The sequence below is a fragment of the Aricia agestis genome, chromosome Z, assembly GCF_905147365.1.
Source record: "Aricia agestis chromosome Z, ilAriAges1.1, whole genome shotgun sequence".
In the NCBI taxonomy this organism is placed as follows: Eukaryota; Metazoa; Arthropoda; class Insecta; order Lepidoptera; family Lycaenidae; genus Aricia; species Aricia agestis.
The window spans coordinates 2,728,310-2,755,593 of NC_056428.1; the positions used below are offsets into that span (position 1 = coordinate 2,728,310).

At 43.2% G+C, this 27,284-nt stretch overlaps 1 long non-coding RNA gene across 1 annotated transcript; it reads left to right on the plus strand.

The window, feature by feature from the left end:
* Positions 1-11,437: 11,437 nt before the first annotated feature.
* On the plus strand, positions 11,438-16,565 carry LOC121739015. Its single transcript, XR_006037378.1, has 3 exons — positions 11,438-11,460; positions 13,780-13,837; positions 16,552-16,565. It is a non-coding gene; the product is annotated as an uncharacterized LOC121739015 (long non-coding RNA).
* Positions 16,566-27,284: the final 10,719 nt, after the last annotated feature.

Sequence of the window (27,284 nt, forward strand, 5' to 3'; positions counted from 1 at the left end):
TATGTATATCAATTTGCCTGATGGAAGCCAGTTTGGATGTTTACTGAAAGAAGCAACGGTTATAGGTTAGGTTTATATTGTGTTCATCAAAAATGAATTTACGTTTATAATCTACAAAATTCAGTGTTTTTACGAGTCTACACATAACATTCATGGAACATTTTTAATGCTTACGTATGTTTTTACCGGCTTTTATCCATTTCTTTCGTTTTTCAATAAGCCAAGGCATGTGAATACTTTTGGCAGAAAAATAGTAAAATTTTACATCGTTCGATTTGCCTTTATTTTTCTTGTATGTATTAGAACATCCGGTAATACAACAATGCACGAAAACACTCAAATTTCTCAAGAAATCTTTAAATTTTCTGTAGCTTGACTAGAGCTTGACAATAAAATTTTCGTAAGTTTCGGCTACTCGTCACTAGTGGCAGTGTCATCGCTCTGCACGGTCGCTATAGAAAGTGCTCTTGTGTACTGCGCACACACTTGGGCACTATAAAATTACTCCTGCGTAGCTGGCCTGGTTTCAATAAAACCGGCCACCGTCACCGAAATTGGTGTGGGAGCTATTATTATTATTATTATAATACTTTAAAAAATTATAGCCTTAACTCACATTTTAAAAATAAAAGTCAAGAAAACACCTTTTATACGTTATGTGCTTCTGGTTATTACGTAGTATATGACATTCTCTTTGCTTCTGGTAATGAGTTAAAACAATTGAGTGGCCCATTTAATTATTTTTTTAAGTCACAAAAAATTAATCTAAAAATTACCGACTTCAAAAGCATGAAGATTGAGTACAGAAATAGTTGAGGTTTAGGCGAAGTCTGAAGACGGCACTATAATAAAGAATAAGAATTATTTGATTCTTTTTAGATTATTTTTAAGAATATTACTTTTGTTTTTACCTTGTAAGTCGGTTTTAATTTTTTGTTAAAAATAATAATTTTAGCCACTATGAGACCACAAGGCTATATTATTGTTACGTGCTAGGGTTCGAGGATTTGGAGAGAAAGACCTGGTGACTCTCTTGAAGACTTTATTAACACTGCACTAAACACTAGGTCACAACACTTAGCACTAAGTCCAAACACTAATCACTAGGTCCAATCACTAAGCACTATCACTGTCCTAGGTCGTAGCCAAGTCGCAGGTTTCACTGGTTCACTCACTATTGATCACTTGATGTCGCCTTGAAGATCGCTCTGATTGAACTGACTTGCCGGACCTGCCTGCGGCTCTTTTTATATGGCGAGACGAATTCCAGAAATTTCCCGATTCACGTAAACAAGTAAACAACCGTGGGAAATTTCTAGGAAGCTCGGGCATGTACCACAATAAAACTGCCGTCCTTGCGATAAGTGCAGTAAGTTGAATTTAATTTAGACCTTATGGACTCAGTCATAAGGTCTAAATTCAAATACGCTAACAAATAAAGGGTAAGCACGTAAACAAACATTGGACCTTTTTAGAAGGTTCGAGTATGTACTTGCGCACCACGTGTCCGTATACCATGTACCGTAACACTACTCCCCTCTTAGAGATGCTTGTCCCGAGCATCATTGTTACTGCCATGGTAACGCGCCAGACGGTCTATGTGTACCACTTTGAATGTCCCTCTTGGTTGCTTTTGAATCCTGTAAGTCACGTCATTCAATCGGGTAACCACTTTGTATGGGCCGTCCCACTTGGTCTGCAACTTTGGAGATTTGCCTTTTCGGCGAGTTGGGTTATGCAGCCACACCAGTGACCCTTCTTCGAAACCGCTTGTATTCGATTTCCGGTCGTATCTGGTCTCCATGTTCTCACTTGACTGTAACCCATTTTCCCGAACCATGGCGTGTATATAACGCATCTTTTCCCTTAAGAGGATTCCACACCGCCATTTTTTCCATACAAACGTTGTCCCCTGTTTCCTCCCTGGATAATGCTAGTAGAGTTATAATTTTTTTCCTGAATATCTACGGCCACTAATACAATGTCCCTATGTTTTCTTTTTTTTCATAATTTAATTATTAAATAAGATATGAACGTTCAAAAACCCAAAAAAATGGCCAGATTTTCCACTGTGTTCAAACGTCCAGAAAACAGATTTGGATAGATTATACAAAAAAAGCAAAACATAGGAACACAGCTCAAGCCTTTTTTTAATCTTTAATGAAAAAAGTACTTAAATCGGTTAAGTTTTGGAGAAGGAATCAGGGGACAACGAATCGTTGATTTTCTGGATTTTCTGCAGTTGTCTCTATCGCGTTCTGCGGTATAGGCTTGAGGTAAGGGAGACAGCTATAGATATTACACGTACTTTTTTTTCATTTCTCTAGCCGCTGTGGTATCCTCTTAAATCGCAGACATAATCTGGTACGGTCTTTGGTTCTTCCGGTGATCCTCCTGTCAAAAGGTCTACTGGTACTCGTAGTTCTCTACCGTAATTGACATACGCCGGGGTAGCTTTTATGCTCTCATGCTCGGCGGTACGGTACGACAGAAGGAAGAGCGGTATATACTTGTCCCAGTCCTTTTGTTTGTCATCTACCAATTTCGCCAAATGCCTCTCAAGGGTCTGGTTGAATCTCTCAACCATTCCATCAGACTGTGGATGGTACGCGGTGGTCCTCGTTTTATGCATTCCCAAAATTCTGCACACTTCCTGGAAGACCTGCGATTCGAAATTCCTGTCCTGATCGGAATGGATTTCTAGAGGCACACCAAAGCGAGATATTACTTCTTCGACTAGCTTAGAAGCAACTGTTGTAGCTTCCTGGTTTGGTATGGCGAACACTTCGGGCCATTTGGTGAAGTAATCCATGACAACCATGAAATACTTGTTTCCTGATTCCGTTACAGGAAATGGCCCAGCTACGTCAACTGCGATTCGTTCCCACGGTGCGCCAACGTTATACAAGCGCAGGCTCCCACGGCTCCTTGTCTGTGGTCCCTTCACTGCAGCGCAAGTAGTGCATTTGCGGCACCAATCCTGTACATCGTCTCGACAATGCAACCAGTAGAATCGTTCTCGCACTTTCGTTAACGTCCTCTTTACTCCTAGATGACCTCCTGATACGCCATCATGCATTTCACGGAGAACATCCGGTACTCTCGTTCTTGGGACAACTATCTGAAGATGGAACTCTCTGCCGTTGGTCTTCTCCCATTTCCGGTAAAGTATTCCGTTTTGAAGAATCAGACTGTCCCATTGCGCCCAGTACGCCTTAGTGACAGCGCCAGTGGGTGCAACCTCACTCCAGATTGGCTTTACGTCATCCCGTTTCTTCCATGTGATGATGTGTCGAAGGTCGTCATCTCTATCTTGAGCCTCTCTCATACCATCATTCTCCCATGGACCCAAAGGACTTGTTTTCGTTAACTTTAATGTTACTTCATTAGATTCCTGCTTAACACAATGTTTGCAGTCTTCCGAACACGGCCTTCGCGAAAGTGCGTCGGCATTCCCATGTGCCTTTCCGCTACGGTGTTCCGTCTTGAAGTCATACTCCTGGAGTTGTTCGATCCATCGAGCTACTTGGCCTTCTGGGTTCTTGAATTGTAGTAGCCACTTCAAGGCTGCGTGATCAGTTCGCAGTAAAAAGTGTCTGCCGATGAGATACTTGCTGAAATGTTGTAGCGTCTTTACGACAGCCAAGAGTTCTCTTCTTGTCACACAGTAGTTTCTCTCTGGCTTAGATAAAGATTTGCTGAAATATGCAATTACAACTTCTCTTTCACCCTGTTTTTGAGATAACACCCCTCCAATGGCCGTGTTGCTTGCGTCCGTGTCGACTATAAACTGACCTTCAGGTTGTGGATACCCCAGGATTGGTGTTTCACACAGATGTTTCTTTAGTTTCTGAAAAGAATCTTCGGAAGTCTCGTCCCAAATAAACTGTCGTTTATCTTCTGTCAGCCGATGTAATGGCTTGGCTATCTCTGAGAATCCCTTAACAAAACGCCTGTAGTAGGAGCATAGGCCGAGAAATGCCCGCACTTCGGTTTTGTTCTTAGGGGTTGGCCAATTTTGGACTGCTTCTAGTTTCTCCGGGTCCGTCTGAATTCCATCACTGGAGATAACATGGCCGAGATAGTTCACCTTACTCCTGAATAAACGACACTTTTTCGGATTCAACTTTAACTTGGCCCCCTCTATTTTGGCGAAAACTCGTTCTAAGTTTCGCAAATGGTCCTCGAAGTCGCGGCCAACAATGATGACGTCGTCCAAATAGACTAAGCAAGCCTCTCCAACTAAGCCTGCCAGTACACACTCCATGAGTCGCTCAAATGTGGCAGGTGCGTTGCACAATCCAAAGGGCATGACGTTAAACTGCCATAGACCTTTACCGGTGGAGAACGCTGTCTTCTCCTCGTCTTTTGGATGAATTTCCACCTGCCAGTATCCAGATTTCAGGTCCAGGGTCGAGAACCATTTCATGCCACTCAAGGTATCCAGAGTGTCGTCGATTCGAGGTAATGGATAGCTGTCCTTCTTAGTGACATCATTGAGACGTCTGTAGTCCACACAAAATCTTGTGCTGCCATCTTTCTTCTTCACTAATACAACCGGTGAGCACCACGGACTTGCAGACGGTTCAATTATCTTATTCCTTCTCATGTCCTCCAAAAGGCCTTCAACTTCTTTTTCCTTTGCAATGGGTATCCGTCTTGCTCGTTGACGAATTGGGTTCTCGCTTCCGGTATCTATCCTGTGCTGAACCATCGACGTTCTTCCAAGGTCGCCTTCCTGACTGGAGAAGATTTTCGCGTGGCGTTGTAAAAACTTCTTAGCTTTCATGCTCTGCGAATAAGTCAGATTACTCTTGCAGTCATCGAGTAGCTCAGTCACTATTCCATAGTTGCTGGTGTTTGCTGAGTCTGAGCCTGTGATCGAACTACACTTTCTCATCCAGACAACTTCCTCGCACTTTCCAATGACGTCACCTTTGTTCAAGCAGATCTCGCGATCACCAAGATTCAAAACCCTGACCACAGCGTTACTGCTACCACTAACAAGGGTTCTCGCCGTCATTAGTTTTTGCGCTGATGTCTTGGTAGGTAAGTCTTCGATCAACACGCATCTATTTAACTTCTTCTTTCCAGCTGGCGGTAGTTTCACCAGCACTCTAGCTTCCGCTCGTCCAGGTATTATGACTTTCTTTACACATTCCACTTTCCCGCAAGCGCCTCCAAGGATGAAAATTTCTTCTTCACCACACTTGAAAACTCCGTCAGCGACATTAATTCTGCAGTTGTGCTTCTTCATGAAATCCAAACCCAAGATGCAATCATCCATAATCTCAGCCACGATAACGTCATGAGGGTATGAGGACTCCCCCACATTCATCGTAACTGACATTTCTCCCAGGACGGGTATTGGCTGACCGGAGGCGGTAAGAAGCCGACAGTTAATTCTCCTCTTGTGCCTCCTTGCGGCTTTTATCAAATTTGGGTTCACTATTGTTCTAGAGGCTCCTGTGTCTAGAGTCATTTTGCAGTCCATCCCGTTAATAGTCCCCTGAATCACCAGACTATTCCCGCTACTTGCTTGGGAGACAACCGTTATTGGGGCTTCCTCCGTGTCAGCCAGCACTCGCCCCTTAGTCCTGGCTTTTATTCGTTTCCCTGCTCCCGGGCAGGGGACGAAGCTCCTTGCTTCTTCGGCTCCTTGCTTCTTCAGCTCCTCTACTTGTTCCTCGAGCCTTTTCATCCTTGCCATCTGGGTCTCCCTCTGCGGGCAGTTGAGCTGAATATGGCCCCTCTCGCCGCACTTGTAGCACATGGCTCCAGAACTTCTCTTCGTAGGAGCCTTAATCTCCTTCTGTAGGCAGTTGAGCTGAAGATGGCCACTCTCGCCGCACTTATAGCACATGGCTCCAAAACTTTTCTTTATAGGAGCCTTAACCTCCTTGACTTCTTTAGAGACATCGCGGATCTTATAGGTCTGCCGTATGTCACGCCGGACAGCCTCGACCTCCAAAGCATGTGCCAATGCTTCCTTAAGCGAGGTGTGGTGACGTAGCCTCACTTCAGCTCTGACCTCCGGATCCTTGATTCCGTCGACAAATGCTTGCACAATATTCGTGTCGACCATCTTGGAATCGGCTCCTGGGTTTGCCTTCTTGACCAGTTTTCCGATTTCCAACGCCCATCGTTGTAGTCCCTCTCCTGAGCGTTGGACTCTGTCACGCAGTTGGGCACGGAACACGTGCTCCAGGTGTCGCTCCCCGTATCTGGATTCAAGGGCCTCCATCAGGTCTTTGAACCCATTTCCTGTATGTGCTTCCAGGACTGACAAGGCTTGCCCTCTGAGCGCAACTGTGAGAGCGGTCAGGCATTGTTCATCATTCCATCCGTTGGCAGAAGCAACCGTCTGGAATTGCTGACGATAAGCGTTCCAAGAAGTAGTACCGTCGTATGGTGGCACTTTAACTCTTGGTCCTTGTACCACTACGGAAGTTCCACTAGACGTCGCGATTCCTGTGGTTTCCACGCGCACTTTCCACTTCTGTAGTTCTGTGAGGCCAGTTTTCACATTTTCCACATCCACTCCTAGCCCGGTAACGCGTTCGTCCATTACGTCGACATCTTTACGAAGCTTAGTCACCGTGTCACTAACATCCTTTATAGCTCCAAGCGCTTTTTCTTGGAGGTCTTTTTGCTGCTCTTGTGATTCTCGAATCGCTCTGATTTCAGCCTTCTGAAATTCTTGCAAAGCGCCGAGCTTGCGGTCTTGTGACTCTTGTAAAGCGCCGAGCTTGCGGTCTTGTGACTCTTGTAAAGCGCCGAGCTTGCGGTCTTGTGACTCTTGTAAAGCGCCGAACTTGCGGTCTTGTGATTCTTGCAGAGCCTGAATTAACTCAATTAGGCTTTGTAATTGGGGAGCCACTTGAGGGGCCGCAGAAGCTACGGGCGATGCATGGTGGCTGGAGCCAGTAGGTAGAGGTTGAGTAGACGGAGCTCGGTGGGCGGAGCTAGTGGGCGTGGCCTGAGTGGGCGTGGCCTGGTGGGCGGAGCCAGTGGGCGTGGCCATGCCCAAAGTGGGCGGAGCCTGAGGGGCGTGGCCAGTGGGCGTGTCCCGGTGGGCGGAGCCAGTGGGCGTGGCTTCCACCAAAGTGGGCGGAGCCTGGTGGGCGTGGCCAGTGGGCGGAGCCATGTGGGCGGGGCCAGTGGGTGGGGCCTGTCCCTCAGTGGGCGGAGCTTGGTCCCCAGTGGGTGTGGCCTCCGCAACTCCTCTCTCGGAGTCAATGGCAGCAGCTCGCTGCGCCCTTGTCCTGACACTCCCCTTGAAGTCCTCTCTCGGAGTCAATTAATGGCATCTCCAAATCGCACTTCTGACACCAGTTGTTACGTGCTAGGGTTCGAGGATTTGGAGAGAAAGACCTGGTGACTCTCTTGAAGACTTTATTAACACTGCACTAAACACTAGGTCACAACACTTAGCACTAAGTCCAAACACTAATCACTAGGTCCAATCACTAAGCACTATCACTGTCCTAGGTCGTAGCCAAGTCGCAGGTTTCACTGGTTCACTCACTATTGATCACTTGATGTCGCCTTGAAGATCGCTCTGATTGAACTGACTTGCCGGACCTGCCTGCGGCTCTTTTTATATGGCGAGACGAATTCCAGAAATTTCCCGATTCACGTAAACAAGTAAACAACCGTGGGAAATTTCTAGGAAGCTCGGGCATGTACCACAATAAAACTGCCGTCCTTGCGATAAGTGCAGTAAGTTGAATTTAATTTAGACCTTATGGACTCAGTCATAAGGTCTAAATTCAAATACGCTAACAAATAAAGGGTAAGCACGTAAACAAACATTGGACCTTTTTAGAAGGTTCGAGTATGTACTTGCGCACCACGTGTCCGTATACCATGTACCGTAACATTATTTATAACTTGTTGTCTTAGGGCCTGTTTCACCACTTTCTGATAAAGTGCCGAATAGGCTATTTTATATTTACAACTTTTTTGACAGATTATCCATACTTGTTCTGTCAAGTTAAGTGGTGGATAGCCTTATCAGGAAGTGGTGAAGCAGGCCCTTAGAGTTGTACATAATAAATTATTACTAGCGGTCGCTCCACCCGCGTGGATGTCGGTTACGGCTGCAAAAAGCCTACCCAGGACAGACTCGGTCAGCAAAATGATTCCCAGGTCAATTCACAGACTTCAACACTGACATCGACGACGCGGACGCAGTCATTATCCGAAGGGATGCATAGTGCACACTGCACAGATTGTCTTCCTCCCGCACGCGCACTATACCGCTTGGTGACGCCCACTATCAAATTCAAAACTAAACGTCCAATTTTAATCATTTAAAGACCAAATGTTATCTACATAAACTGTACTTAGTGATGAAATAATTTATTTTCATAAGGATTTATCGCATAAGCATAATAAACTCGTTTAAATGTAGTCCAAAAAAAATTCAAGATTTTTAAATAAAAAAATGGTTATTGTCCCTCACTCGACATAGATAAGTATAGTGTGTCGCGGACTTTTTTGTAGATATTTATAAGATCTACAATTACTTGGAACATTTTATGGTTCTATTTTTTATAGTTTCGGCAGCGTACGCAAAATAAGTAACTTTTCTGGTTGATTTTACACCTGGCGTCCGTCCGAAAAACCCAAATATCATACGAAACCCAATTTTTTCCAAAATAAAATTTAGCCTATGTTCAGCAGAAATAATTCAGGATTCATTGGCTTTTGCTTGGAGTAGTTTGAATAAAGCCAAAATCCTCGAACTTGTATCTATAAGGATAAAAAAGTTCTGTTGGGTACCTTTGGAACCTGGGTACACCCTGGTGCAAAATCTTACTTTTTGGTAGTATATGCCTGAAACACTTCAGAAAAAATAGAAATCACTATATGTTTCCATATAAATTTTGAGGAATTCCCACGATTACTCATGGATCCCATCATCAGGTCACCACTTTTATGAACATGGTACCAAAGTCAAGTCAAACCCTATACAACACAAAAAGAATTTTCTAAATCGGACCACAAACAGCTGAGTAATCGTTGAACATACTTACATAAAAAAAAAAGATACATACTTACAGCCGAACGTATTACCTCCTCCTTTTTGGAAGTCGGTCAAAAATAGGTACATTTGATACCGAAGTTGGTAGATAGGTAGAAGGGCGCTGAAATAGGAAGATCTACCACAAAGTTGGTCGATGTGACAACACTGGCTGTGACCATTCCTCGACTTCAAACAAACGGGCGAATATGCATGAGTTGGGCGTGAGTGTCACTTTCAACATGTTTCACAATGCTTATGTAAGCCATACACGCTACGGTCTATCGCCTGACCTGCGCAGGCACAAAAAACTGCACAGGTCTATCCCCACACACATTCCGGTCTACCTGCACAGGTGGACGGTGGACCTTTCCGATAGACCGTAGCATGTATGGCAGGCATTAGTAATAGTTGGGGAGGGGAAGAGCCAAGAAGAGATTTCGAGACAAGCTCGAGCGTGTCAGATTAAGCTTGTATAGGCTTCCGACATGACGTGTCTAGTTATGGTATAGAAATCAGATTTCTCACGTGGTGGGTTAATTTTTTTCTTAATATTGAAATGTCATTGGATCTGTCAGATTAAGATAGGGGATATTATTTAGTATACCCCAAATAAGCTTCAATATAAAGCACTGACGATTCAGAGGTTAGGTAAGCCTGTAGGAACATTTTGAAATATAAAAAATAAAGCTTCATTTTTTCCTAACTAAGCTTCGCAGATATTTTATTTTGCACTCAACTAAACGATTTAGTCGTTGTTGTCTAAAATATATATTTATAATTTACCTAAATATGCAATTTTCTGAATATTTTATTTTTCAAAACTTTAAAATGGCTGCAGTTTCTGAACCCACCGCTAAAATAAAAAACCTGCCAGTATCCTTCCTTCCCCCTCCCTAGTTGTCACACTTCGTCAACCCTTAGGTGTGACATACATTATGGATGGACCGTTATCATTAGTTTATTTTTTAAGTTTACACACACAACTCACTTACACTTTAAACTTTTGTTATTGTAACATATGGACAACATTGAGGGTGCCATTTCTTTAATTATATTATTCTGTCAATAATGTTATATTGTGACATTGTTAGTTGCTCCTAATAAATAAAATAGAACTAAGTAATACTAGGTAGGTATATTGTTTTAATGTAGCTTTTTAATGACTATGATAATATAATATGATAGCTCAGATTATATTATTTACTTATAATACTTTAACGCCTCCGTGGTCTAGTGGTATAGAGCGCGGCTCTTGACTCGGAGGTCGTGGGTTCGATTCCCGCGTTGGAAATATGTTATTTCCAACTTTGGTTAAGACAGTGCAGGCTGATCACCTGATTGTCTGACAAGTAAGATGATCCATGCGTCGGATGGGCATGTAAAAAGTCGGCCCTGCGCCTGATCTCCCGCCCCGGTCGTGTCGGTCTTCCGTCCCACTGGGTTATGAGAGTAATGGAATAGAAAGTGCTCTTGTGTACTGCGCACACACTTGGGCACTATAAAATTACTCCTGCGTAGCTGGCCTGGTTTCAATAAAACCGGCCACCGTCACCGAAATTGGTGTGGGTGCTATTATTATTATTATTATAATACTTTAAAAAATTATAACCTAAAATAAACTCACAATTTAAAAATAAAAGTCAAGAAAACACCTTTTATACGTTATGTGCTTCTGGTAATGAGTTAAAACAATGGGGATTGTCCATTTTTTTTTAATTTTGCTCATTACAAAAACATTTCGAGGAATAAGGTCAGTGATCGTTTTTCTGTAGGTATATAAACGAAAAAAATACCTATTACTTACTTATATTTTTTAACAAATATGTGTGGCGGTACCCACAATTCGCCTAACATTCCTGCATCGCGCTATCGAAGTTTCGGAGAACGGCAAGATATATACAACGTCTGAAATGACGTCAGTGGGCTTCGGCCTGACCGAGCATAACACCTCGCTCGGTCGGAAGATCTTCCTTTTCGGCCGCCACTAACAACGTTAAATATGTTTAACCTTTGTTTGACCTTCAATGGCGTTAAATTAGCAATAAATTCGACCAACATTACGTTTCGAACTTTTGGTAAGCTTCTCGTATCAGCTTTCACATAATGAGAACTTGCATTTGACGAACCAGCCATTATAAATAAGATTGTAAGGAAAAAACATACTGCAGAGGTCAATTATTGGCCACCGATGATAACGTCAGAGCGAAACTTTAAAAATTTATTGAGAAAAAACTAGCCAGTGAATTTCAAAATTATTTAATTTATATTCTTAAAATACCCTATTTTAATGAAAAAAAATATAAAAAGTACATGTGATTTTTTTGGACAATGCCCATTGGGTGGCTTATTTAATTATTTTTTTAAGTCACAAAAAAATTAAACAAATAAATGAAGTTGGGTAGTCACAAAATATTAGAATTAGTGGGTAGGTTGAAAAAATTGAACGCAAACACCTCTTTATACGTTATGCGCTCCTGGTACTTCATAGTTTAAAACAAAGTCATCTCGTACCTTCAACTGCCGGAGCACAGATCTGTGCGGGCGATACGTAGGTCATTATTTTCGCTAAAATAAATCTTATCACAAAGTATTACCGTGCTTTATTGCTTGTATTCAATTGCCAGTAAAATAATCTACCACAGACAACATTACTCCTTCGTCTCTTTAAAAAAAACTACCATATGGCCACTAGACTCTTTTCAAATTTGGATGCCGACCAATGCCGACGCAACAACATTGATTGACAAAAAAGTGGTTTTTACTGGGATTTTCCTAGAAAAGGTTCTTTACCTGATCCATTTTATTAAAATTTAGGTATTTTATACTACCTAAGGCCTAGGCGAAGACGGGCGATCAACCATGATGACCGCTATGTTCCGCCTTAGGAGGGGAGCTCGGAGTGGCGGCGTGGGGATGCCGTTACCCATGGAACCGAGTCCCCGAGTTGGTCGCGATGCACAACGTACTCCTGTGCATCGCAACGTAAGCCATAAATGGCTCATGCAAGCCCATTGGGGCCTCTCTTGGCCTCGGCGGGGCAAAAAGCCCCAACAGAGAAGAGCCTGCGCAGCAGCAGGCGCTCGCCGGCGGAGTCGTGGTGTAGGCTCACGCGATCCCGCGGCCCGCCCAAGGCGCATAGTGGAGTACCGCCGATATTTTAATGGGTAGGGGCTGCGTCCACCACCATCTTCGGACGCAGCAGAGACCCACATACTTGCGGATAGGACCCCATCCCCCGCAAGATGCTTAAAAGCATTTTCTCGGCGCAAAAAAAAAAAACAAAAAAAAAAGGTATTTTACTACCTGCATGGGCTGCATCACGTAAAATTTTCCCTTGGTTTTATTTATTTATTTATTCGATATAGGTAAGTGATATGTAAAGTTTGCATGTTCATTCAGTTCAGTCAGTAAGGGAAAGATTTTAGTGTTTTTACGCCTAAGTATTTTGTTTTCCAATGAGATCTATACTAATATTATAAATGCGAAAGTATCTCTGTCTGTCTGTCTGTCTCGCTTTCACGCCAAAACTACCGAACCGATTGTAATGAAATTTTGTACACAGATAGTCTAAGGTCTGAGAAAGGACATAGGCTACTTTTTAACTGGAAAAAAGGGTTGTAAGGGGGTGAAAATGCGTAAATTTTTTCAAATTAAGTTAGTTCCAAAAATTCATAATAGATGGCGCCGTGCCGTCTCCTACATCGCGCTATCGCTTGCTCAAACGTGTTACTATAAGAGGTGGTAAGGATGAGGCTTCCGTTTGCGTTTTTTTGGAAGTATTGAGGAAATTTGATCATTGATGTTCGTCTTCGACCCCACGGCCCACTCCCGTTTTTACTTTTTAATAACCCCTACGCAATTACCTCCTCCTCCTTTTTGGAAGTCGGTCAAAAATAAGGGCGTTTTATGTGTGATGTGTCTGTTAGTATACTGTATATCTATACTAATATAAATTAGAAAGTATCTCTGTCTGTCGAGCGCTTTCACGCTAAAACTACCGAACGGATTGTAATGAAATTTTGTACTGTACAGATAGTCTAAATCCTGAGAAAGGACATAGGCTACTACTGGCAAAAAGGGATGTAAGGGGGTGTAAATGCGTAAATTTGTTCAAATTAAGTTACTTCCAAAAATTCATAGTAAGTAGATTGCGCCGTGTCGTCTCCTACATCGCGCTATCGCTTGCTCAAAAGTGTTACTATAAGAGGCTGTAAGGCTGAAACTTTGACTTCTGTTAAGTTTATTGAAAGTATTGAGAATAGTTGATCGTTGATGTTCGACTTCGACCCCTCTTCCCAGTTTGTAACCCCCTACGCAAAAATAGGGGCGTTATAATATGTTTGAATTGTGATCTGCCTCATTGTGCAGTGTTGTCACACCGAATTTTAGAAAATCAGTAGATGCCGCGCGGAGGCTTACTTTCAGCGTTAAATTAAAATTATAAATACTTAATAGAGATAGAATTCCGGGAGTTTGGATTTTTTTATGGAAATTTTCTCTTCTTTAAGAATCTTTTTTTTTAATTTCTTAAATGTTAATAGTTTCGGAGTTTTTAACAAAAAACATAATACCTTTTTTTTGCAACCTAATTTGCTTATAACTTTTGCAATTTTTGTGTGCTAATACACGCTTCCGATACATTTTTCTAGACGTCTTCCCGAATCTAATGAGCTATCGCACGTATTTTTATGACCCTTATCTCTATATTTCGCCATTCTCAACTTATCGCTTGGACTATTAGTGGGTAGGTCGAAAAAATTGAACGCAAACACCTCTTTATACGTTATGCGCTCCTGGTACTTCATAGTTTAAAACAAAGTCATCTCGTACCTTCAACTGCCGGAGCACAGATCTGTGCGGGCGATACGTAGGTCATTATTTTCGCTAAAATAAATCTTATCACAAAGTATTACCGTGCTTTATTGCTTGTATTCAATTGCCAGTAAAATAATCTACCACAGACAACATTCACTCCTTCGTCTCTTTAAAAAAAACTACCATATGGCCACACACACTTTTCAAATTTGGATGCCGACCAATGCCGACGCGACAACATTGATTGACAAAAAGTGGTTTTTTACTGGGATTTTCCTAGAAAAGGTCCTTCACCTGATCCATTTTATTAAAATTTAGGTATTTTACTACCTGCATGGGCTGCATCACGTAAAATTTTCCGTTGGTTTTATTTATTTATCGATATAAAGTGATATGTAAAGTTTGCATGTTCATTCAGTTCAGTCAGTAAGGGAAAGATTTTAGGCTGGTTTTATAGTTATGCGTTTCGGCAGCGCCGTCGGAGCGCCGCGCGTTCGAAGATGTATGGGGGTAGTAGTAGCGTTTTAAAGTCGCGCGCTTGAGCAGCGCCGTTCGTCCATACGTTTGTTACAGCTTTGAACGCGCGCGCTCCAAGGGCGCTGCGAAACGCATAACTATAAAACCAGCCTTAGTGTTTTTACGCGTAAGTATTTTGTTTTCCAATGAGATCTATACTCTATACTTCTATACTATACTAATATTATAAGTGCGAAAGTATCTCTGTCTGTCTGTCTGTCTGTATGTCTGTCTCGCTTTCACGCTAAAACTACCGAACGGATTGTAATGAAATTTTGCACTGTACAGATAGTCTAAATCCTGAGAAAGGACATAGGCTACTTTTTAACTGGCAAAAAGGGATGTAAGGGGGTGAAAATGCGTAAATTTGTTCAAATTAAGTTACTACAAAAAATTCATAATAGATGGCGCCGTGTCGTCTCCTACATCGCGCTATCGCTTGTGTTACTATAAGAGGTGGTAAGGCTGAAGCTTTGATTTCTGTTAAGTTTATTGAAAGTATTGAGAATAGTTGATCGTTGATGTTCGACTTCGACCCCTCTTCCCAGTTTGTAACCCCCTACGCAAAAATAGGGGCGTTATAATAATTATGTTTGAATTGTGATGTGCCTCATGTGCAGTGTTGTCACACCGAATTTTAGAAAATCAGTAGATGTCATGCCAAAAGTTGATTAGGTAGATGTTGGAACCAAAGATTGGTAGATCTACCACCCTCATATCAGTAAATTTTTTATCAATTTCTGTTCAATATTGCTTTCAAATTCATTCTTTTCATGGCATTGTCACGTATTGAATGCACGTACTGCGTACAGTGTACACGTATTAAGTACATAATATTGTTAATTATTAAGTACTTAGGTACTAGGTACGTATTATTACGTATTTAGTATTTACGTATTGAATATTTATTGCTTAGTGGTTTTTAACAAAATTGCTTTCAATGTGATTGAACCGTGTATATCCGCCTTTTCGTTCCAAAATGTTAAACGTTCCGGTTCGCGAAAAAAATAATGAATTGTTGTCAGTAATTATTGTCACCACTCTTGTAAAGTTTCGGACCGTCCACAGATTAATCTGCGTTCCAAAGTGAGCGAACGGCTCAGAACAGCTGCAGCTCGTGTAGTAGCGGTCCGTTTTTTTTAACCGACTTCCAAAAAGGAGGAGGTTATATGTTCGGCTGTGGATATTATTTTTTTTTTATTTGTGTACCTATGTTCAACGATTACTCCGCCGTTTGTGAACCGATTTTCGAAATTTTTATTTTGTTGTATGAGGTTTCACTCCAATTTGGTCCCATTTTCACAAAAGTGGTGACCTGATGATGGGAACCATGAGTAATCGAGGGAAATCCTCGAAATTTATATGGAAACATATGGTGATTTTGGTTTTATGAGAAGCATCCTAAGCATATGCTACCAAAACGCAATATTTTGCACCGAGGTATACTATGGTTCCGAAGATACTAAGAGAACTCCGGATTCCTTATAGATACAAGTTTGGGGGTTTAGGCGCTGTTTTAAGAACTGAAAGCATATGCATAGTAATGCAAATTACCTACATTCATCCTCATCGTCATCATTACCACGACAGGGTCACTAATGTCACAAAAATTGAACATAACAAATTCAACCTTAACTCAAGAGCGTAAGGCACACATTTGACATTACTTCTGAGAAGTAAGTTGCTTCGATAATATTTTAATTAAATGTAAGTATTGTACTTGTACTATTATCTATTCTGTGGTATTGTTTAAAGTTATCTGCAGCTGATATTATATTTTGTATGTGTGACTGTTAACAAATTGTAATCTATAAGTAAGTACTTACATCTTACATACATATATATAAAATTGGAGTGTCTGTTTGTAATATTAAAAGAACCGTTTTTTACTACATGCATATGAATGTATGTAGGGTACATACACCAAAACAACATTTTTTACAATTTTTGTCTGTATGTCTGTCTGTCTGTCTGTCTGTTTGTTCCGGCTAATCTCTGAAACGGCTGGAGCTATTTGGCCGGGACTTTTTTTGGTAGATAGCTGATGTAGTAAGGTGTAACTTAGGCTACTTTTTAAGCGACTTCCAAAAAGGAGGAGGTTATATTTTACTTTTTTCATATTTGTTAGCGGACTATCCATCTTTGTTATTATAGGTACTATGTTGACGCGGCGAAGTCGCGGGCAATAGCTAGTAACTAATAAGATACGTAGAATAATTATATGCATGTGTTATTCTACGTAAGTATAGTACGCGATGGTTTCTAGGTAAGTAACTAAAGAGAGTGAAATTATTATTTTTAACAAAAAATTAAAACCGACTTCCAAGGTAAAAACAAAAGTAATATTCTTAAAAATAATCTACAAAGAATCAAATAATTCTTATTCCTTAATCCTTATTATAGTGCCGTCTTCAGACTTCGCCTAAACCTCAACTATTTCTGTACTCAATCTTCGTACTTTTGAAGTCGCTACCAACCCGGAAAAGTTCTGAGATCCTTGACATAGAACTTACGCTAAGGTAAACTGGTAATTACCGACTTCAAAAGCATGAAGATTGAGTACTTACAGAAATAGTTGAGGTTTAGGCGAAGTCTGAAGACGGCACTATATAATAAGGAATAAGAATTATTTGATTCTTTTTAGATTATTTTTAAGAATATTACTTTTGTTTTTACCTTGGAAGTCGGTTTTAATTTTTTGTTAAAAATAATAATTTTAGCCACTATGAGACCACAAGGCTATATTATTTATAACTTGTTGTCTTAGGGCCTGTTTCACCACTTTCTGATAAAGTGCCGAATAGGCTATTTTATATTTACAACTTTTTTGACAGATTATCCATACTTGTTCTGTCAAGTTAAGTGGTGGATAGCCTTATCAGGAAGTGGTGAAGCAGGCCCTTAGAGTTGTACATAATAAATTATTACTAGCGGTCGCTCCACCCGCGTGGATGTCGGTTACGGCTGCAAAAAGCCTACCCAGGACAGACTCGGTCAGCAAAATGATTCCCAGGTCAATTCACAGACTTCAACACTGACATCGACGACGCGGACGCAGTCATTATCCGAAGGGATGCATAGTGCACACTGCACAGATTGTCTTCCTCCCGCACGCGCACTATACCGCTTGGTGACGCCCACTATCAAATTCAAAACTAAACGTCCAATTTTAATCATTTAAAGACCAAATGTTATCTACATAAACTGTACTTAGTGATGAAATAATTTATTTTCATAAGGATTTATCGCATAAGCATAATAAACTCGTTTAAATGTAGTCCAAAAAAAATTCAAGATTTTTAAATAAAAAAATGGTTATTGTCCCTCACTCGACATAGATAAGTATAGTGTGTCGCGGACTTTTTTGTAGATATTTATAAGATCTACAATTACTTGGAACATTTTATGGTTCTATTTTTTATAGTTTCGGCAGCGTACGCAAAATAAGTAACTTTTCTGGTTGATTTTACACCTGGCGTCCGTCCGAAAAACCCAAATATCATACGAAACCCAATTTTTTCCAAAATAAAATTTAGCCTATGTTCAGCAGAAATAATTCAGGATTCATTGGCTTTTGCTTGGAGTAGTTTGAATAAAGCCAAAATCCTCGAACTTGTATCTATAAGGATAAAAAAGTTCTGTTGGGTACCTTTGGAACCTGGGTACACCCTGGTGCAAAATCTTACTTTTTGGTAGTATATGCCTGAAACACTTCAGAAAAAATAGAAATCACTATATGTTTCCATATAAATTTTGAGGAATTCCCACGATTACTCATGGATCCCATCATCAGGTCACCACTTTTATGAACATGGTACCAAAGTCAAGTCAAACCCTATACAACACAAAAAGAATTTCCTAAATCGGACCACAAACAGCTGAGTAATCGTTGAACATACTTACATAAAAAAAAAAGATACATACTTACAGCCGAACGTATTACCTCCTCCTTTTTGGAAGTCGGTCAAAAATAGGTACATTTGATACCGAAGTTGGTAGATAGGTAGAAGGGCGCTGAAATAGGAAGATCTACCACAAAGTTGGTCGATGTGACAACACTGGCTGTGACCATTCCTCGACTTCAAACAAACGGGCGAATATGCATGAGTTGGGCGTGAGTGTCACTTTCAACATGTTTCACAATGCTTATGTAAGCCATACACGCTACGGTCTATCGGAGAGGTTACCTGTGCAGGTATGCCTGCGCAGGTGTCACTCGAAAGAATGACACCTGCGCAGGCATGTGTCATTCTTTCGAGTGACACCTCTGAAAAAAACTGCACACATTCCGGTCTACCTGCACAGGTGGACGGTGGACCTTTCCGATAGACCGTAGCATGTATGGCAGGCATTAGTAATAGTTGGGGAGGGGAAGAGCCAAGAGGAGATTTCGAGACAAGCTCGAGCGTGTCAGATTAAGCTTCAAGTATAGGCTTCCGACATGTGTCTAGTTATGGTATAGAAATCACATTTCTCACGTGGTGGGTTAAATTTTTTTTTAATATTGAAATGTCATTGGATCTGTCAGATTAAGATAGGGGATATTATTTAGTATACCCCAAATAAGCTTCAATATAAAGCACTGACGATTCAGAGGTTAGGTAAGCCTGTACTGAACATTTTGAAATATAAAAAATAAAGCTTCATATTTTCCTAACTAAGCTTCGCAGATATTTTATTTTGCACTCAACTAAACGATTTAGTCGTTGTTGTCTAGAATATATATTTATAATTTACCTAAATATGCAATTTTCTGAATATTTTATTTTTCAAAACTTTTAAATGGCTGCAGTTTCTGAACCCACCGCTAAAATAAAAAACCTGCCAGTATCCTTCCTTCCCCCTCCCTCCTTGTCACACTTCGTCAACCCTTAGGTGTGACATACATTATGGATGGCCCGTTATCATTAGTTTATTTTTTAAGTTTACACACACAACTCACTTACACTTTAAACTTTTGTTATTGTAACATGTGGACAACATTGAGGGTGCCATTTCTTTAATTATATTATTCTGTCAATAATGTTATACTGTGACATTGTTAGTTGCCCCTAATAAATAAAATAGAACTAATACTAGGTAGGTATATTGTTTTAATGTAGCTTTTTAATGACTATGATAATATAATATGATAGCTCAGATTATATTATTTACTTATAATACTGTTACGGTACATGGTATACGGACACGTGGTGCGCAAGTACATACTCGAACCTTCTAGAAAGGTCTAATGTTTGTTTACGTGTTTACCCTTTATTTGTTAGCGTGTTTGAATTTAGACCTTATGACTGAGTCCATAAGGTCTAAATTAAATTCAACTTACTGCACTTATCGCAAGGACGGCAGTTTTATTGTGGTACATGCCCGAGCCTCCTAGAAATTTCCCACGGTTGTTTACTTGTTTATGTGAATCGGGAAATTTCTGGAATTCGTCTCGCCATATAAAAAGAGCCGCAGGCAGGCCCGGCAAGTTAGTTCGGTTCGAGCGATCATCAAGGCGATTTCGGAGTGAACACAAGTGATCAATAGTGAGTGAACCAGTGAAACCTACGACTTGGCTACGACCTAGGACAGTGATAGTGCTTAGTGATTGGACCTAGTGATTAGTGTTTGGACTTAGTGCTAAGTGTTGTGACCTAGTGTTTAGTGCAGTGTTAATAAAGTCTTCAAGAGAGTCACCAGGTCTTTCTCTCCAAATCCTCGAACCCTAGCACGTAACAACTGGTGTCAGAAGTGCGATTTGGAGATGCCATTGACTCCGAGAGAGGACTTCAAGGGGAGTGTCAGGACAAGGGCGCAGCAAGCTGCTGCCATTGACTCCGAGAGAGGAGTTGCGGAGGCTACACCCACTGGGGACCAAGCTCCGCCCACTGAGGGACAGGCCCCACCCACTGGCCCCGCCCACATGACTCCGCCCACTGGCCACGCCCACCAGGCTCCGCCACCCTTGGCTGAAGCCACGCCCGCTGGCTCCGCCCACCGGGACACGCCCACTGGCCACGCCCCTCAGGTTCCGCCCACTTTGGGCATGGCCACGCCCACTGGCTCCGCCCACCGGGACACGCCCACTGGCCACGCCCCTCAGGCTCCGCCCACCAGGCCACGCCCACTCAGGTCACGCCCACTAGCTCCGCCCACCGAGCTCCGTCTGCTCAATCCCTGCCTACTGGCTCCAGCCACCATGCATCGCCCGTAGCTTCTGCGGCCCCTCAAGTGGCTCCCCAATTACAAAGCCTAATTGAGTTAATTCAGGCTCTGCAAGAATCACAAGACCGCAAGTTCGGCGCTTTGCAGGAGTCTCAAAAAGCTGAAAGTCAGGCGTTGAAAGATTCTCAAAGGGCAATGATGGAGGCACAAGACCGCAGGTTCGGCGCTTTGCAAGAGTCACAAGAGCAACAAAAGGACCTCCAAGAGAAAGCGCTTCTGGCTATAAAGGATGTCAGTGACACGGTGACTACGCTTCGTAAAGATGTCGATGTAATCGACGAACGAGTTACCGGGCTAGGATTGGATATGGAAAATGTGAAAACCAACATCACCGAACTACAGAAGAAAGTAGTGCGCCTGGAAACCACAGGAGTCGCGACGTGTAGTGGAAATCCTGGAGTGGCACATGGGCCAAGAGTAAAAGTGCCACCATACGACGGTACTACTTCCTGGAACGCTTATCGTCAGCAATTCCAGACGGTTGCTTCTGCCAACGGATGGACTGACGAACAAAGCCTGACCGCTCTTACTGTCGCGCTCAGAGGGCAAGCCTTGTCAGTCCTGGAAGCACATACAGGAAATGGGTTCAAAGACCTAATGGAGGCCCTTGAATCCAGATACGGGGAGCGACACCTACCAGCATCACCCCGACCGTGTTCCTACTTTCGCGCAGGACGGAGACGCGAGGGCCTATTACATGTCTTCCGTGACTTCCGTCCGCGCTTGCCTGCTCACCCAAAGCAGGCCCACACTGTTGGGGTTTCTTGTCCCCCTAGGCCGAACAGAGGCCCCACATGGGGGGCTTGCATAGGCCGGTCGTCTTCTTTGTGTCGCGATGCGCAGGAACACAACGCGCATCGCGACTCTCTCGGGGACTCAGTGCAATGAGTGGCGGCGTCCCCATACCGTCACCCCGAGTTCCCTGGCTAAGGCGGAATGTCGCGTCCGTTGCGACGTCTTCGCCTTGGCCGTCTTCGCCGGTGGTCGTGCGCCTCTCGCTCCCTTATGCGCTCGGCCTCCTCTTTGGTCGAGATGACGCTATGTGCGAACGTCTCGACCGCAGACCACTTTTCTCCGCTCTCGACCAAGGCCCTGCAGAGGGCTGGGAGAGTCGCGTCCTCGCCGATAGCGGCAGTTAGAGCCGCGCGTTGTGTCGCCCAGGCGGGACAGGCCGTGATGGTGTGCTCGGCCGTGTCCCGTTCCTCTCCACAGTGGTGGCACTCTGTGGTGACCTCACTACGCGCTATTTCACACAGATACCGACCGAAGCAACCGTGCCCGGTCAGCATCTGCGTGAGGTGAAAGGATAGCGCACCATGTGTGCGTTTGATCCATTCTCTGAATATGGGGCGGATCGCCGTCACTAGGGCAATGCTAACGGTCGGTTCCTCGAGCCGTTCTGCCCAGAGGTCAATCGCCCTCTCTTCTGCTGAGTTCCTCCAACGGGGAGCGACACCTGGAGCACGTGTTCCGTGCTCAACTTCGTGACAGAGTCCAACGCTCAGTAGAGGGACTACAACAATGGGCGTTGGAAATTGAAAAACTGGTCAAGAAGGCACACCCAGATTCCAAGATGATCGACACGAATATTGTACAAGCATTTGTCGACGGAATCAGGGACCTAGAGGTCAGAGCTGCAGTGAGGCTACGTCATCACACCTCGCTAAAGGAGGCATTGGCGCATGCTTTAGAGGTCGAGGCTGTTCGGCGTGATATACGGCAGATCCATAAGATTCACGAGGTGTCTGAGGAAGTCAAGGAGGTTAAGGCTCCTACGAAGAAGAATTTTGGAGTCATGTGCTACAAGTGTGGCGAGAGGGGCCATCTTCAGCTCAACTGCCCGCAGAAGGAGACTCAGATGGCAAGAATGAAAAGACTCGAAGAACGCATTGAACAAATAGAGCAGCGGAAAGGAACTTCGACCCCTGTCCGGGACCAGGGAAACGAATAAAAGCCAGGACTGAGGGGCGAGTACTGGCTGACGCGGAGGAAGCCCCGATAACTGTTATCTCCCAAGCATGCAGCGGGAATAGTCTCGTGATTCAGGGGACTATTAAGAGGACGGATTGCAAAATGACTCTAGACACAGGAGCCTCTAGAACGATAGTGAACCCAAATCTGGTAAAAACCGCAAGAAGGCACAAGAGGAGAATTAACTGTCGGCTCCTTACTGCCTCCGGTCAGCCAATACCCGTCCTGGGAGAAATGTCAGTTACGATTAATGTAGGGGGATCCTCATACCCTCATGACGTTATCGTGGCTGAGATTATGGATGATTGCATCTTGGGTTTGGATTTCATGAAGAAGCACAACTGCAGAATTAATGTCGCTGACGGAGTTTTCAAGTGTGGTGAAGAAGAAATTTTCATCCTTGGAGGCGCCTGCGGGAAAGTTGAATGTGTAAGGAAAGTCATAATACCTGGACGTGCGGAAACTCGGGTGCTGGTGAAACTACCGCCAGCTGGAAAGAAGAAGTCAAACAGATGCGTGTTAATCGAAGACTTACCTACCAAGACATCAACGCAAAAACTGATGACGGCGAGAACCCTTGTTAGTGGTAGCAGTAACGCTGTGGTCAGGGTTTTGAATCTTGGTGATCGCAAGATCTGCTTGAACAAAGGTGACGTCATTGGAAAGTGCGAGGAAGTTGTCTGGATGAGAAAGTGTAGGTCGATCACAGGCTCAGACTCAGCAAACACCAGCAACTATGGAATAGTGACTGAGCTACTCGATGACTGCAAGAGTAATCTGACTTATTCGCAGAGCATGAAAGCTAAGAAATTTTTACAACGCCACGCGAATATCTTCTCCAGTCAGGAAGGCGACCTTGGAAGAACGTCGATGGTTCAGCACAGGATAGATACCGGAAGCGAGAACCCAATTCGTCAACGAGCAAGACGGATACCCATTGCAAAGGAAAAAGAAGTTGAAGGCCTTTTGGAGGACATGAGAAGGAATAAGATAATTGAACCGTCTGCAAGTCCGTGGTGCTCACCGGTTGTATTAGTGAAGAAGAAAGATGGCAGCACAAGATTTTGTGTGGACTACAGACGTCTCAATGATGTCACTAAGAAGGACAGCTATCCATTACCTCGAATCGACGACACTCTGGATACCTTGAGTGGCGTGAAATGGTTCTCAACCCTGGACCTGAAATCTGGATACTGGCAGGTGGAAATTCATCCAAAAGACAAGGAGAAGACAGCGTTCTCCACCGGTAAAGGTCTATGGCAATTTAACGTCATGCCCTTTGGATTGTGCAACGCACCTGCCACATTTGAGCGTCTCATGGAGTGTGTACTGGCAGGCTTAGTTGGAGAGGCTTGCTTAGTCTATTTGGACGACGTCATCATTGTTGGCCGCGACTTCGAGGACCATTTGCGAAACTTAGAATGAGTTTTCGCCAAAATAGAGGGGGCCAAGTTAAAGTTGAATCCGAAAAAGTGTCGTTTATTCAGGAGTAAGGTGAACTATCTCGGCCATGTTATCTCCAGTGATGGAATTCAGACGGACCCGGAGAAACTAGAAGCAGTCCAAAATTGGCCAACCCCTAAGAACAAAACCGAAGTGCGGGCATTTCTTGGCCTATGCTCCTACTACAGGCGTTTTGTTAAGGGATTCTCAGAGATAGCCAAGCCATTATATCGGCTGACAGAAGATAAACGACAGTTTATTTGGGACGAGACTTCTGAAGATTCTTTTCAGAAACTGAAGAAACATCTCTGTGAAACACCAATCCTGGGGTATCCACAACCTGAAGGTCAGTTTATAGTCGATACGGACGCAAGCAACACGGCCATTGGAGGGGTGTTATCTCAAAAACAGGGTGAAAGAGAAGTTGTAATTGCATATTTCAGCAAATCTTTATCTAAGCCAGAGAGAAACTACTGTGTGACAAGAAGAGAACTCTTGGCTGTCGTAAAGACGCTACAACATTTCAGCAAGTATCTCATCGGCAGACAGTTTTTACTGCGAACTGATCACGCAGCCTTGAAGTGGCTACTACAATTCAAGAACCCAGAATGTCAAGTAGCTCGATGGATTGAACAGCTCCAGGAGTATGACTTCAAGACCGAACACCGCAGCGGAAAGTCGCATGGGAATGCCGACGCACTCTCACGAAGGCCGTGTTCAGAAGACTGCAAACATTGTGTTAAGCAGGAATCTAATGAAGTAACATTAAAGTTAACGAAAACAAGTCATTTGGGCCCATGGGAGAATGATGCTATGAGGGAGGCTCAAGAAACAGATGACGACCTTCGGCACATCATCACATGGAAGAAACGGGGTGATGAAAAACCAATCTGGAGTGAGGTTGCACCCACTGGCGCTGTCACTAAGGCGTACTGGGCGCAATGGGACAGTCTGATACTTCAAAACGGAATACTCTACCGGAAATGGGAGAAGACCAACGGCAGAGAGTTCCATCTTCAGATAGTTGTCCCAAGAACGAGAGTACCGGATGTTCTCCGTGAAATGCATGATGGCGTATCAGGAGGACATCTAGGAGTAAAGAGGACGTTAACAAAAGTGCGAGAACGATTCTACTGGTTGCATTGTCGAGACGATGTACAGGATTGGTGCCGCAAATGCACTACTTGCGCTGCAGTGAAGGGACCACAGACAAGGAGCCGTGGGAGCCTGCGCTTGTATAACGTTGGCGCACCGTGGGAACGAATCGCAGTTGACGTAGCTGGGCCATTTCCTGTAACAGAATCAGGAAACAAGTATTTTATGGTTGTCATGGATTACTTCACCAAATGGCCCGAAGTGTTCGCCATACCAAACCAGGAAGCTACAACAGTTGCTTCTAAGCTAGTCGAAGAAGTAATATCTCGCTTTGGATATTTCGCGGGCAGGAATTTCGAATCGCAGGTCTTCCAGGAAGTGTGCAGAATTTTGGGAATGCATAAAACGAGGACCACCGCGTACCATCCACAGTCTGATGGAATGGTTGAGAGATTTAACCAGACCCTTGAGAGGCATTTGGCGAAATTGGTAGATGACAAACAAAAGGACTGGGACAAGTATATACCACTCTTCCTTCTGTCGTACCGTACCGCCGAGCATGAGATCATAAAAGCTACCCCGGCGTATGTCAATTACGGTAGAGAACTACGAGTACCAGTAGACCTTTTGACAGGAGGATCACCGGAAGAACCAAAGACCGTACCAGATTATGTCTGCGATTTAAGGGAAAAGATGCGCTATATACACGCCATGGTTCGGGAAAATGGGTTACAGTCAAGTGAGAACATGAAGACCAGATACGACCGGAAATCGAATACAAGCGGCTTCGAAGAAGGGTCACTGGTGTGGCTGCATAACCCAACTCGCCGAAAAGGCAAATCTCTAAAGTTGCAGACCAAGTGGGACGGCCCATACAAAGTGGTTACCCGATTGAATGATATGACTTACAGGATTCAAAAGCAACCAAGAGGGACATTCAAAGTGGTACACATAAACCGTCTGGCGCGTTACCATGGCAGTAACACTGATGCTCGGGACGAGCATCTCTAAGAGGGGAGTAGTGTTACGGTACATGGTATACGGACACGTGGTGCGCAAGTACATACTCGAACCTTCTAGAAAGGTCTAATGTTTGTTTACGTGTTTACCCTTTATTTGTTAGCGTGTTTGAATTTAGACCTTATGACTGAGTCCATAAGGTCTAAATTAAATTCAACTTACTGCACTTATCGCAAGGACGACAGTTTTATTGTGGTACATGCCCGAGCCTCCTAGAAATTTCCCACGGTTGTTTACTTGTTTATGTGAATCGGGAAATTTCTGGAATTCGTCTCGCCATATAAAAAGAGCCGCAGGCAGGCCCGGCAAGTTAGTTCGGTTCGAGCGATCATCAAGGCGATTTCGGAGTGAACACAAGTGATCAATAGTGAGTGAACCAGTGAAACCTACGACTTGGCTACGACCTAGGACAGTGATAGTGCTTAGTGATTGGACCTAGTGATTAGTGTTTGGACTTAGTGCTAAGTGTTGTGACCTAGTGTTTAGTGCAGTGTTAATAAAGTCTTCAAGAGAGTCACCAGGTCTTTCTCTCCAAATCCTCGAACCCTAGCACGTAACAATACTTTAACGCCTCCGTGGTCTAGTGGTATAGAGCGCGGCTCTTGACTCGGAGGTCGTGGGTTCGATTCCCGCGTTGGAAATATGTTATTTCCAACTTTGGTTAAGACAGTGCAGGCTGATCACCTGATTGTCTGACAAGTAAGATGATCCATGCGTCGGATGGGCATGTAAAAAGTCGGCCCTGCGCCTGATCTCTCGCCCCGGTCGTGCCGGTCTTCCGTCCCACTGGGTTATGAGAGTAATGGAATAGAAAGTGCTCTTGTGTACTGCGCACACACTTGGGCACTATAAAATTACTCCTGCGTAGCTGGCCTGGTTTCAATAAAACCGGCCACCGTCACCGAAATTGGTGTGGGTGCTATTATTATTACGAGTATTACTTATTATAATACTTTAAAAAATTATAGCCTAAAATAAACTCACAATTTAAAAATAAAAGTCAAGAAAACACCTTTTATACGTTATGTGCTTCTGGTAATGAGTTAAAACTATGGGGATTGTCCATTTTTTTTTTAATTTTGCTCATTACAAAAACATTTCGAGGAATAAGGTCAGTGATCGTTTTTCTGTAGGTATATAAACGAAAAAAATACCTATTACTTACTTATATTTTTTAACAAATATG